Source organism: Tursiops truncatus, chromosome 6, assembly GCF_011762595.2.
Source record: "Tursiops truncatus isolate mTurTru1 chromosome 6, mTurTru1.mat.Y, whole genome shotgun sequence".
Classification (NCBI taxonomy): Eukaryota; Metazoa; Chordata; class Mammalia; order Artiodactyla; family Delphinidae; genus Tursiops; species Tursiops truncatus.
The window spans coordinates 14,136,812-14,150,976 of NC_047039.1; positions in this window are offsets into that span (position 1 = coordinate 14,136,812).

Here is a 14,165-nt window from a genome sequence, read left to right on the forward strand (position 1 = left end):
CATACTGCCGGGTCAAATTTAAATGTAATTTGTAAGCCAAGATATTTAAATTTATTTTGAAGAATTTTTTTATGTCTCTCAAGCTATATAATTCTAACAGTAAAACATAACCTTTGAGTATTATTCAAAATATATGCACAATTACATTTCTTTAAAATATTTTTGTAACTTATGCCTTGATTTATCATACCAATACATTTCTCTATATTTAATAATAAAAAACAAAGTCACTAATGACAAATTATTCTAACTCTGTACTGTTCATTATATCATCCTTTTCAGAGAGCATCTACAAATGTATTATGCTTAAATTGGGTGAGCTATTAAATATATTTCAGATAATCATTATGTGGATAGTTTTTTTCCATTAGTGACTTGTAGAGAAGAATGTTATCTACAGGATCATATTCAGCAAGTATAAATAATTATTGTTAATATTTTCTTTTTTTTGAATTTTATTTTATTTATTTTTTATACAGCAGGTTCTTATTAGTTATCTATTTTATACATATTAGTGTATATATGTCAATCCCAATCTCCCAGTTCATCCCACCACCACCACCACCCCCACCGCTGTCCCCCCTTGGTGTCCATAGGTTTGTTCTCTACATCTGTGTCTCAATTTCTGCCCTGCAAACCAGTTCATCTGTACCATTTTCTTAAATGAAGCTAAGTCTGAATCTAATAGATTACACTATGTTTATTAATTTATTTATTCATTGATTTTTCCAACCCCACATGCTTTTTTAAAAAAGTTAAAACCACAGTGGTGATAGTTTAAAGTAAATCCATTCTACCATTTGTTCTCTGAAAGTGAGAAAGACACAAACTAAATTACTCTTGTAGAATTTTTTATTGTGTATATGTGATTGCCCTGCCTGCTAAAAGAAGAAATAGAGAACTTTCTGTCTTTCCATGCCTTCAGTTCATCAGAGAGTACAGTTTAGTTTTGGGTGTCCTGTCATAATCTAAGAAACATAATAACACATTTATTTTGTCAAATATATCAGTTAAAGGAGTTTAAAAACAACCAACGCCAAAACATTTGTATGCAATGTAAACCTTTTATACCTTTGGTGTTGAGAGTAGGAATAATATCACTGCTATTGGTATGTAAATTGTACCATACCCAGTTTTCTCTTTCTATTTTGAGATATAATCCCAACATTGGTACATCTAAATCGGCAGGATTCAGCAGTATGACTCCCCCACTGTGAGTTTTATACATCACAAGAGAATGAATATTTTTAAGCTGGAAATAAGCAAGTATTGAACTTACTAAACTTAAATGTTTGGCAGTTCTTAGCACTGAAGCACCTTTTCCAAATCAAGGTTCCTAGTTGTATGTCTTTTTTTTCAATCTAGAAAGATGATTCTGCCAACATGTTCAGTAGAGAGATTTTGAAATTCTTGATTCTGTTACAAATAGATTACAACTGAAGAGTGAATTCTACCCATACACTTATGGTCAAGTATTCTACAACAAAGGAGGCAAGAATATAAAATGGAGAAAAGACAGTCTCTTCAATAAGTGGTGCTGGGGAAACTGGACAGCTACATGTAAAAGAATGAAATTAGAACATTCTCTAACACCATATACAAAAATAAACTCAAAATATATTAAAGACCTAAATGGAAGATTGGATACTATAAAACTCCTAGAGGAAAACATAGGAGAACACTTTTTGACATAAATTGCAGCGATATTTTTATTGGATCTGTCTCCTAGAATAATGGAAATAAAAACGAAAATAAACAAATGGGACCTAATTAAACTTAAAAGCTTTTGCACAGCAAAGGAAACCATAAACAAAACGAAAAGACAACCTACAAACTGGGAGCAAACATTTGCAAATGATGCTACCAACAACGGATTAATTTCCAAAATACAGAAACAGCTCATATAGCTTAATATAAAAAAAGTGAATAACCCAATCAAAAATGTGCAGAAGGGATTCCCTGGTGGCTCAGTGGTTGAGAGTCCGCCTGCTGATGCAGGGGACACGGGTTCGTGCTCTGGTCCGGGAGGATCCCACGTGCCGCGGAGTGGCTGGGCCCGTGAGCCATGACCGCTGAGCCTGTGTGTCTGGAGCTTGTGCTCCGCAACCGGAGAGGCCACAACAGTGAGAGGCCTGCGTACCGCAAAAAAAAAAAAGAAAAAAAGTGCAGAAGACCTAAATAGACATTTCTCCAAATAAGACATACAGATGGCCAACATATGAAAAAATGCTCAGTATCACTAATTATTAGAGAAATGCAAATCAAATCTGCAATAAGGTATCACATCATACTAGTCAGAATGGCCATCATGAAATAGACTACAAATAATAAATGCTGGAGAGGGTGTGGAGAAAAAATAACCCTCCTACAGTGTTGGTGGGAATGTAAATTGGTGCAGTCACTATACACTATATACATTAATTATATATATTTACCATATGATCCTACAATCCCACTCCTGGTCATATATCCAGAGAAAACTCTAATTTGAAAAGATATATGCACCCCGATGTTCACTGCAGCACTATTTACAACAGCCAAGACATGGAAACAACCTAAGTGTCCATTGACTGATGAATGGATAAAGAAGATGCAGTATATCTACACAATGGAATATTACTCAGCCATTAAAAAAGAATGAAGTAATGCCATTTGGACTTAGAGATTATCATATTAAGTGAAATAAGTCAGACAGAGAAAGACAAATATCATACAGTATCACTTATATGTGGAATCTAAAAAAATGATATAAATGAATGTATATACAAAATAGAGTCACAGACATAGAAAACAAACTTATGGTCACCAGAAGGAATATTGGGGATAGGGTGGGAAATTAGGAGTTTGTGATTAACATATACACACTACTATGTATAAAATAGATAAACAACAAGGACCTACTGTATAGCACAAGGAGCTATATTCAATGTCTTGTAATAACCTATAATGGAAACGAATCTGAAATATATATATATATGTATATTTATCACTTTTCTGTACACCTGAAGCTAACACAACATTGTAAACTAACTATACTTCAATTTTAAAAAATGGTTAAAAAAGGAAAAACATGAATCCTATAATTAGTAGGAAATATGAATTTCTTTATATATATATATATATATATATATATATATATATATATATGTATGTATTTTTTTTTTTTTTGCCCTGGTTTTAAAACTAAAAGTCCCACACTCCACAAACCCATTCAGTCCTGGGCAAATTGGTAGACTGGTCATCCTAATCTTGGAACATCCTAATATTTTAAAATATAATGTTGAAAATCCATGTTCCATATATTTATTTCATATGTACTTGTGGAAGCTATAAGATTTGCGGAAAACTAGGCTGAATATTTTTATCCACCATACTTGACTATTCTCACTTATCATAAAACAATTCAGTAAAATCTCATAAAATGTTAGATAGTTCAGAAAACTGGCTTCCTGTTGATGATGCCTTGGTTTTCCCCTAAATCAAGATATTTGGAACTGTCTTAGCCTTGGTTAACTGTACCACATATGTGATGAATAGCACTCCCAGTATCATTGAAATAATGAAATATTCTCTGCTTGTTTTTGTGAGTCAGGAAGGAATATGGCATAACCATAGTGATCTAATTTACATCTAGTTTCATATTCTTGCTAACTTTCATTTTTCTCTAAGTAGACTAATGTTCATATTAGTGCCTTTGTGGTAAAAATGGCCTATCTGGACTCTTGTAAACAAGGCAGATTTTAGGATTGTTAAACTAGAGCAGTCTAGTGGTTTTTTTTTTTTTAATATCTTTATTGGAGTATAATTGCTTTATTATGGTGTGTTAGTTTCTGCTTTATAACAAAGTGAATCAGTTATACATATATATATATATCCCCATATCTCTTCCCTCTTGCATCTCCCTCCCTCCCACCCTCCCTATCCCACCCCTCTAGGTGGTCACAAAGCACCGAGCTGATGTCCCTGTGCTATGCGGCTGCTTCCCACTAGCTATCTATTTTACGTTTGGTAGTGTATATATGTCCATGCCACTGTCTCACTTTGTCCCAGCTTACCCTTCCCCCTCCCCGTATCCTCAAGTCCATTCTCTAGTAGGTCGAGCAGGCTGGTTTTTAAATAAGAGTTCCTAGAGTAAGGAGATCAATGTGTACCAGTTAATCCAAGAAGACTACAATAAAAAGATTTTTTATTTGGATCCTGAAGTAGAAGGTAGGAAAAAAAAAAAGGGGGAAATGGCAATTAGCATCTACTAAGGTAGAGTGTTAAGCTGCTGTCATTGTACACATTATTCCATTTAGTCCTTACAGTTATTCTGTGTTTGCTATTAGATATAAATGTTTTTTATATGAACTATATAAATGTTTTTTTTTTTTTTACTAATGGTCAAAATGGGCAATTTTGTATGGTCTAAACAAATATTGTTATCCTTATTAAACAGAGAATTTTAGTCTCAGAAAAGTTAGAGTTTTTACAGGGTCGTATAATGATGTCCGACTCCGAAGTCCTTACTGATTAATATCTTTCTGTTTTTCCTGTTTTGTCACCCACCAGCCAGGCCCTGTAAATTCTACTCTTAATATAGCCAGAATCTGCTGACTTCTCTCAATCTCCACTGCTATCATGTTAGTCCAAGTCATAATAATTTCTCCCACGTAATATAATAGCCGCCCTGCCTCTCTGTGGCTTCCTGAGAATCCCTTTTCCATACCGTGTCCAGAGTGACCCTTTAAAGATTGAAAGCAGAAGCAGGTTGTGTCAGTCTTTATTTTAAAATACAATTAAATAAAATTTTAAAAACTAAAAATAACCCCCCCCAAAACTGCTGATGGCTTCCCACCATGCTTTGAAAAAAGTTCAATTATTTTTACCATTTTTTAAACATGGCTGCTGCCTATAACTTAATTAGTGCTTGAGACATAGGTGTTCAGATTGTTTGTTGAATGAATAAAAAGTGGGATATCTGTTAGAGAGTTTGGACGATGAAGTAGGATTGATAAGGTGGGAACCAACTGTAAAGTTTTTTGAATAGCAAGCATTTTAACTTTATTCTCTTGGTCACTGGAACCCATTGCAAGTCGATAACAATGGAGGTTTAGGGGGAAAAAAGTAGTGTCATAGATTAGTTTGAAAGCAGAGAATAAAAAGGGAGAGAAAAAAGTGAGAAAGGGCAAGAAAACCAGTTGAAAAGTTGTCTCAGTTGACTCCACTGGTTAAAGATGGCTTGGGCAAAAAGGTATGCTGCTTGGAAAGAACAAGGAAAATAGGAATTTGAGTTTCTGGGCAACTAATAAAGGAGAAAGAACAAAGGACACTGTGGACTCAGATTATAGTTCTTTTATGAAATAATGACATTTGCAGCAACATGGACACAACTAGAGATTATTATACTAAGTGAAGTAAGTCAGGAGAAAGACAAATGCCATATGGTATCACTTATATGTGGAATCTAAAATATGGCCCAAAAGAACCTATCTACAAAACAGAAACAGACTCACAGACATAGAGAACAGACTTGTGATTGCCAAGGGGTAGGGGGGTAGGGAGAGGGATGGATTGGGAGTTTGGGGTTAGCTGATGCAAATGATTACATATAGAATGGATAAGCAACAAGATCCTACTGTATGGCACGGGGAATTATATTCAATCTCCTGGGATAAACCATAATGGAAAAGAATATATGTGTATAACTGAGTCACTTTGCTGTAAAGCAGAAATTACATGGCATTGTAAATCAAGTATACTTCAACTGAAAAAAAGATTATAGTTCTTTTTTTCCTCTGAGTGACCAGATGATACTCCTATGAGTGATGACTCCAGTCACAAATGGAAAATATTTTTCTAGGAAAAATATTTTATTTTTAGATGCTTTGAATATGTGTTAAAATATGAAAGTGAAAAAGTACATTGGAGACATGGGACCCAATCCTTTATTTCTTAAAAATGCCTTGAATATAGCCCATTTTCCCCTCCATCTCCCTGCTAGTGTCCTTCTCCACACTTTCATTCCTCTTATTCTCTTGCCTGGGCTAAGAAATGATCTCCTTAGTTGTCTCTGGGTCTTTACATCCTCCAGAGTACTTCCTTAAATGCAAATATGTTTCTGCACTTCCTGACTTAAAACTTGCAGTGGTCTCTCTTGTGACTCCCACCCCTTTGTCCTCATTTCCCAAAGCATCATGTCCAGAATCCTTAGCATGACACACAGGGAACTTTTCTCTCTGTCTCTACCTTAATTCTCTAGCCTTCTCCGTCTTTTACTGCCCCATGCCCCACCCCTCCCATGCCCAAGAAAGTTATCAGTAATTGGTGTCAGTAGGTTCTTCGTGCTTCACCCTCCATTCCTGACTCTAAGAGACAGTGGACAATACCTTCCCCAACAAAGCAAAAGAAGTCATGGCCACTCTTTCCATGTCAACCACATAGTCAGAAACTTTAAATTATCCAAATAAAAAGAAAGATTCTGACACAGCCTCCAGAAAAGAGCACAAATGCAAGAGTCAAGAAGTGGTGCTTCAAGGAAGTGAGAGTATTCTATAACAAATGCTTCATCTCAATTACATGTTCAACTTTTATCCAGAAAGCTGCACTATGTCAGTGGTCTTCTTGTCCAACAGGAGTAGGTGGGAGTGAGATTGGGGAAGACTTGAGCTGCCCTAGAGCACTGGCTATCATTTTTCTTTTTTTTTAACCTTGATTTAGAGTAGATTGCTAACTGACCTAAGCCAATATGGTTATGTATGCTATTTTGGGGAATGTTGAGCTGGGTAAAGAGTTTAGGTCTCTTCTGTCACATTCTCCCTACTAAATTATAAGAAAGTAAACCTCAAACCAAGTTCTTTCACAAGTCAATGACTCATTAGAAAATAGCATAGAATAATCTCGCAACCTGTTCTGTAATCTCTGTGTCTTTTAGGAAACTCGTCACTACTGTGCATGGATGGGCTCTTCAGAAAATCACTGTTTTAGAGACAGGATTCAGTTAGATTACAGCCTTCATCAGGCAACCAGAATCTTCTTAACACAAGATATTTCTGAATCAAGCTCTATTCCAAGGAGGAATAGCAAAAATCTCAAGCAATATTATACTCTGTTCACTCAAGGCCAGGAAGCATTTCTACAAATTTTAGCTTGAATGCTAGTAATTTCTTCATTGATTATGCACTTCTAAAAATCAAGAAAATGACTTTCTTATGGATCCAGATCTAACAACTTTTCTCTGTCAAAATTAGCTCTTCATTAAAAAAAAAAAAAAAAAAGATATCTGAGTGCGGAGAGAGGTCTTATCCAAAGATTGATAGAAAAAGTCTTTCTATAAGCATAGACATATTGTGACAATGGATTTAGAATTAGAATGTAAAAGCAATTGTAAATGATAGTGGCTTCTCCATTTTCCTGACAGTCACCTACATGCTTTAACACATTGATTTTTCAATATAATTTTATAGGCCATCAATATTGAAGGCAGTAAACCAAACCTGAGTGTATTCTCTTCTGATAGAGTTAATGCCAAACATATAATTGATAATGTAAAATGTATAAATCATCACTTTTGGCATCTCATCACTTTTTCCTTTAGCATGTTTCCAGAAGGAATGTCTGGAGAGAACAAATCCATGGTTCACTTAGAAAATGACTCTTTAAATCAATACTACCTGTGGATGCACTTAACTGTATTTATTTATTTACTTTATTTATTGATGTGTAACTTAGAATATTATGTCAATTTCATGTGTACAATACAGTTATTCAATATTTGTACACATTATAAAATCACCACTGTAAACCTAGTTACCATATGTCATAAACAAAGTTATTACAGTATTATTGACTATATTATATATGCTGTACATTATATCACTGTAGCTTATTTATTTTATTAATGGAAGTTTGTACCTCTTAATTTTCCTTACCTAGTTAACTCATCTTCCCACTCCTCTCCTCTCTGGAAATCACCAATTTCTTCTCTGTATCTATGACTCTGTTTCTATTTTGATGTGTTTGTTCATTTGTTTTGTTTTTTAGATTGTACATATAAGTAAAATCATACAATATGTACATACATATCATACAATATGTATCTCTCTATGACTTATTTCATTTAGCATAATATCTTCTAGATCCATCCATATTGATGCAAATGTCAAGATTTCATTATTTTTTATATCTGAGTAGCATTTTAATGTGTATTTGTATATATATGTACAGACACATGTATATGCATGTGTCTGTGTATGTGTGTGTATATATATATATATATATATATCACATATTCTTTATCTGTTCATCTATCAGCGTTCTTCCACATCTTTGCTATTGTAAATACTGCATTGAATATAGGGGGGTGCATATATCTTTTTGAGTTAGTGTTTTTTTCTTTGGAAAAATACCCAGACATGAAATTGCTGGATTGTATGGTAGTTCTATCTTTAATTTTTTGAAAAACTTTTATACTGTTCTACATAGCAGCTGTACAATTTACATTTCCATTGACAGTGCATAAGGGCCCCTTTTCTCCATATCCTCATCAACACTTGTTGTTTCTTTTCTTTTTGATAATATCCCTTCTGACAGGTGTGAAGTGATCTCATGGTTTTGATTTGAATTTCCCTGATGATCAGTGTTGAGCATCTTTTCATATGCCTGTTGACCCCCGTATGTCTTCTTTCAAAAAATATCTATGTAGTCCCTCTGCCATTTATTGATTGATTGATTGATTGATTGATGTTGAGTTGTATGAGTTCTCTGAATATTTTGGGTATTAAACCCTTATTGGATATACCATTTGCAAATATCTTCTCTCATTCAGTACACTGCCTTTCCATTTTGTTGAAAGTTTCCTTTGCTGTGCAAAAGCTTTTTAGTTTGTTGTAGTCCCATTTGTTTATTTTTGTTTTTGTTTCCCTTACCTAAACTTCTTTTCCTCTCCTTGCTTATACTTAAATTGTTTTTTTAAACATCTAGTTTCCTGAGGTGGAAGCTAGATTATTGATTTTAAATATTTCTTCTTTTTGAATATATGCATTTAGTGCTCTACACTTTACCTAATTATAGCTTTTATTGCATCCCACAAAGTTTGATAAGATGTATTTCCATTTCATTTAATTCAGAACATTTTAAAATTTATCTTGTGACTTCCTTTTCAGCCTATGTGTTATGTAGAAATATGTTGTTTACTTTACAAACATCTGGGGATTTTCTAGCTATTTTTCTGTTATTGATTTTTATTTTAAATCCATTACTATCTGCAAACATAATTTGTATAATATATATTGTTTTACATTTGTTAAAGTGTATTTTGTGATCCAACATGTGTTCTGTCTTGGTAAATGTTCTATGTGAGCTTGAAAAGAATGTCTATTCTGTAGTTATTGAGTGGAGTATTCAAAAACTAACAGCCAGTTTGGCTGTTAGATAAGTTGATTGATAGTGCTGTTCAGGTCAATTATAGCCTTACTGATTTTCTGCCTGCTTGATCTATTAATTACTAATGGGAATCAGGTGTTAAAGTCTCCATCTATAACAGTGTATTTATCTATTTCTTCTTTCTGTTTTTAAGTCATGTATTTTGGTGCTCTATTGTTAGATACATACAACTTCAGGATTCTTGGAGAATTGTTTTATTGAAAAATCGACCCCTTTACCATTATGTAATGTCCTTTTTATCAGTGATAATTTTCCTTGCTCTAAACTCTACTTTGTCTAAAATTTCTGTAACTACTTCAGTTTTCTTTTGATTAATGTTAGCAAGATATATCTTTTCCACTTCTTTACTTTTAACCTATCAAAATTTTTATACTTAAGGTGGATTTCCTGTAGACAAAGTAGTCAGACTTTGTTTTTTTCTTTTTAATCCATTCTGTTAATCTCTATTTTGATTGATGTGTTTAACTTTGACCGTATTTAAAGTGATTATTGAAATAGTTAGATTAACCACCATGTTTGCAATATTTTTTATTCAATGTGTTTGTTCTGTTTATTTTTTTCCTTTTTTGGCTTCTCCAATTTTAATTGAGCCTTTAATATAGTTTCATTTTATCTCCTCTCGTTTAAAAAATAGTTGTCCTAGAGCTTGCAATATTTTTAAGCTAATTGAAGTCCACCTTCAAATAACACTATAGCATTTTATCTGAAATGCATGTATTTTATAACAGTACAGTCATCTCTTAGTATCCATGCAGGCTTGGTTGCAGGATGCCCCACAGATATGAAAATCCATGGATTCTCAAGGTTCTTATATAAAATTACATAGTATTCGAATATAACCTATGCATATCCTCCCATATACTTCAAATCATCTCCAGATTACTTATAATACCTAATACAATGTAAATGCTATGTAAATAGTTGTAAATTCAATGTAAATTATATGTAAATAGTTACTAGCATGTGGCAAATTCAAGTTTTGATTTTTGAACTTTAAGAACTTTTTAAAAAAAAATTTTAATCTGTGGTTCATTGAATCCATACATATGGAACTCACAGATATGGACCACCAGCTGTATTCCTAATGCCTTTCTCTCATATTTTTTGGTATTGCTCTTATCCATTTAATTTATCCATGTGCTGTCATCACCCAATACTTTTGCTATTATTGATTTAAATAGAGTTATATTTAAGATTAGTTAAGAATAAAAATATAAGTTTTAATTTACTTTCACCTATTCTTTCTCTGATGTTCTTCATTTCTTTATGTACATCAAAGTTTCTGACTTATATCCTTTTTCTTCTCACTGAAGCCTTTGTAGGGCAGTTCATCTGGCTGTAAATTCTGTCCATTTTTATTTGACTGAGAAAGTATATTTGTCCTTTGCCTTTTAAGAATGATGCCACTGAGGGACTTCCCTGGCGGTTCCGTGGTTGACTCCGCACTTCCAATGCAGGGGGCACAGGTTCCATCCCTGGTCAGGGAACTAAGATCCATATGCTGCACGGTGTGGACAAAAAAAAAAAAAAAAAAAAAAAGGGGGACCGCTAAGAACAAATAAATGAAGGGATAAATGAGTGATTATGGCTTAAAAAAAAAAAAAGAATAATGCCACTGAAGTAGAATTCTAAGTTGGTGTTTTTTTTCTTTTAACACTTTCAATATATTATTAATGATATGACTCTAGTTATGTGTGTATATATATGTATATAATGTATGCTGTACATTAGGTCTCCGGAACTGATTTATCTAATGACTGAAAGTTTGGACTCATGACCAATAGCTCCACATTTCTCCCCACCAGCCCTAGGTAATCATCATTCTATTCTGTTTCTACAACTTTGACTTTTTCAGATTCCACATATAATTGAGATCATGCAGTATTTATCTTTCTGTGTCTAGTTTATTTGACATAACATGCTCTCCTGATGTTGTTGCAAGTGGCACAATTTTCCTTTTTCCTTAAGGCTGAATAATATTCATATATATTCATATATATGTATATATATCTTGTTATTGTTTCCATATCTTGACTATAGTGAATAATGCTGCATTGAACATGGAAGTGCAGATATCTCTTTGAGATCCAGATTTTCACTCCTTTGGATATATACCCGGAAGTGGAATTGTGGGATCATATAGTAGTTCTATATGCAATTTTTTGAGAAACCTCTATATTGTTTTCTGTAATGGACGTACCAATTTTCATTCCCATTAATAATGCACAAGGATTCTCCTTTCTCGACATCCTCGCCAACACTTTAACTTTTTGTTGATAGCCATCCTAACTGGTGTAAGGCGACATCTCATTATGGTATTTTTTTCTTTTTTTTAAAAATAGATCTTTATTGGAGTATAATTGTTTCACAATACCATGTTAGTTTCTGTTGCACAACAAATCAAACATATGCATACACATGTCCTCATATCCCCTCCCTCTTGAGCCTCCCTCCCATCCTCCTTATCCCACCCCTCTAAGGTCAACACAAACCGCCAAGCTGATCTCCCTGTGCTACGCTGCTGCTTCCCACCAGCCAACTATTTTACATTCGGTAGTGTACATATGTCAATGCTACTCTCACTTCGCCCCAGCTTCACCCTGCCACCCCATGTCATCAAGTCCATTCTCTATGTCTACCTCTTTATTCCTGCCCTGCAGCTAGGTTCATCAGTAACTTTTTTTTTTAGATTCCATATATATGCGTTAGCATATGGTATTTGTTTTTCTCTTTCTGACTTATTTCACTCTGTATGACAGACTCTAGGTCCATCCACCTCACTACAAAAAACTCAATTTCATTTCTTTTTATGGTTAGTAATATTCCAATGTATATATATGCCACATCTTCTTTATCCATTCATCTGTCGATGGACATTTAGGTTGGTTCCGTGTCCTGGCTATTGTAAATAGTGCTGCAGTGAACATTGTGGTGCATGTCTCTTTTTGAATTATGGTTTTCTCAGGGTATATGCCTGGTAGTGGGATTGCTGGGTCATATGGTAGTTCTATTTTTAGTTTTTTAAGGAACCTCCATACGGTTTTCCATAGTGGTTGTATCAATTTATATTCCCACCAACAGTGTAGGAGGGTTCCCTTTTCACCACACCCTTTCCAGCATTTATTGTTTCTAGCTTTTTTGATAATGGCCATTCTGACTGGCATGAGGTGATACCTCATTGTAGTTTTGATTTGCATTTCTCTAATAATTCGTGATGTTGAGCATCTTTTCATGTGCCTCTTGACCATCTGTATGTCTTCCTTGATGAAATGTCTATTTAGATTTTCTGCCCATTTTTTAACTGGATTGTTTGCTTTTTTGATATTGAGCTCCGTGAAATAAAAAAAAATACATAGAAACAAATGACAATGAAAACACAATGACCCAAAATCTATGGGATGCAGCAAAATCAGTTCTAAGAGGGAAGTTTATAGCAATTCAATCTCACCTCAAGAAACAAGAAAAATCTCAAATAAACAATCTAATCCTGCACTTAAAACAACTGGAGAAAGAAGAACAAAGAAAACCCAAAGTCAGTAGAAGGAAAGAAATAATAAAGATCAGAGCAGGGATAAATGAAATAGAAATGAAGAAAACAATAACAAAGATCAATAAAACTAAAAGCTGGTTCTTTTAGAAGATAAACAAAATTGATAAACCCTTAACCAGACTCATCCAGAAAAAAAGGGAGAGGATGCAAACCAATAAAATTAGAAATGAACAAGGAGAAATCACAACTTCCACCACAGAAATACAAAGGATTATAAGAGACTTCTACAAACAACTATATGCCAATAAAATGGACAACCACGAAGTAATGGACAGATTCTTGGAAAGGTACAATTTTCCAAAACTGAACCAGGAAGAATTAGAAAATATAAACAGGCCTACCATGATTTATGAAATTGAAACCATAATTAAAAATCTTCCAACAAACAAAAGTCCAGGATGAGATGGCTTCACAGGCGAATTCTATCAAACATTTAGAGAAGAGCTAACACTGATCCTTCTCAAACTCTTCCAAAAAATTGCAGAGAGAGAAACACTTCCAAATTCATTCTACAAAGCCACCATCACCCTGATACCAAAACCAGAAAAAGATATTAAAAAAAAGAAAATTATAGACCAATATCACTGATGAACATAGATGCAAAAATCCTCAACAAAATACTAACAGACAGAATCCAACAACACATTAAAAGGATCATACACCATGAACAAGTGGGATTTATCCCAGGGATGCAAGGATTCTTCAGTATATGGAAAGGAATCAAAGATGACATAAACAGATGGAGAAATATACCATGTTCTTGGATTGGAAGAATCAATATTGTGAAAATGACTGTACTACCCAAAGCAATCTACAGATTCAATGCAATCCCTATCAAACTACCAATGGCATTCTTCACAGAATTAGAACAAAATATCTTACAATTCGTATGGAAACACAAAAGACACCAAATAGCCAAAGCAATCTTGAGAAAGAAAAACGGGGTTGGAGGAATCAGGCTTCCCAACTTCAAACTATACCACAAAGCTACAGTAATCAAGACAGAATGGTACTGGCACAAAAATAGAAATATAGATCAATGGAACAGGATAGAAAGCCCAGAGACAAACCCACACACGTATGGGCACCTAATTTATGACAAAGTAGCAAGAACATACAATGGAGAAAAGCCAGCCTCTTCAGTAAGTGATGCTGGGAAAACTGGACAGCTGCACATAAAAGAATGAAATTA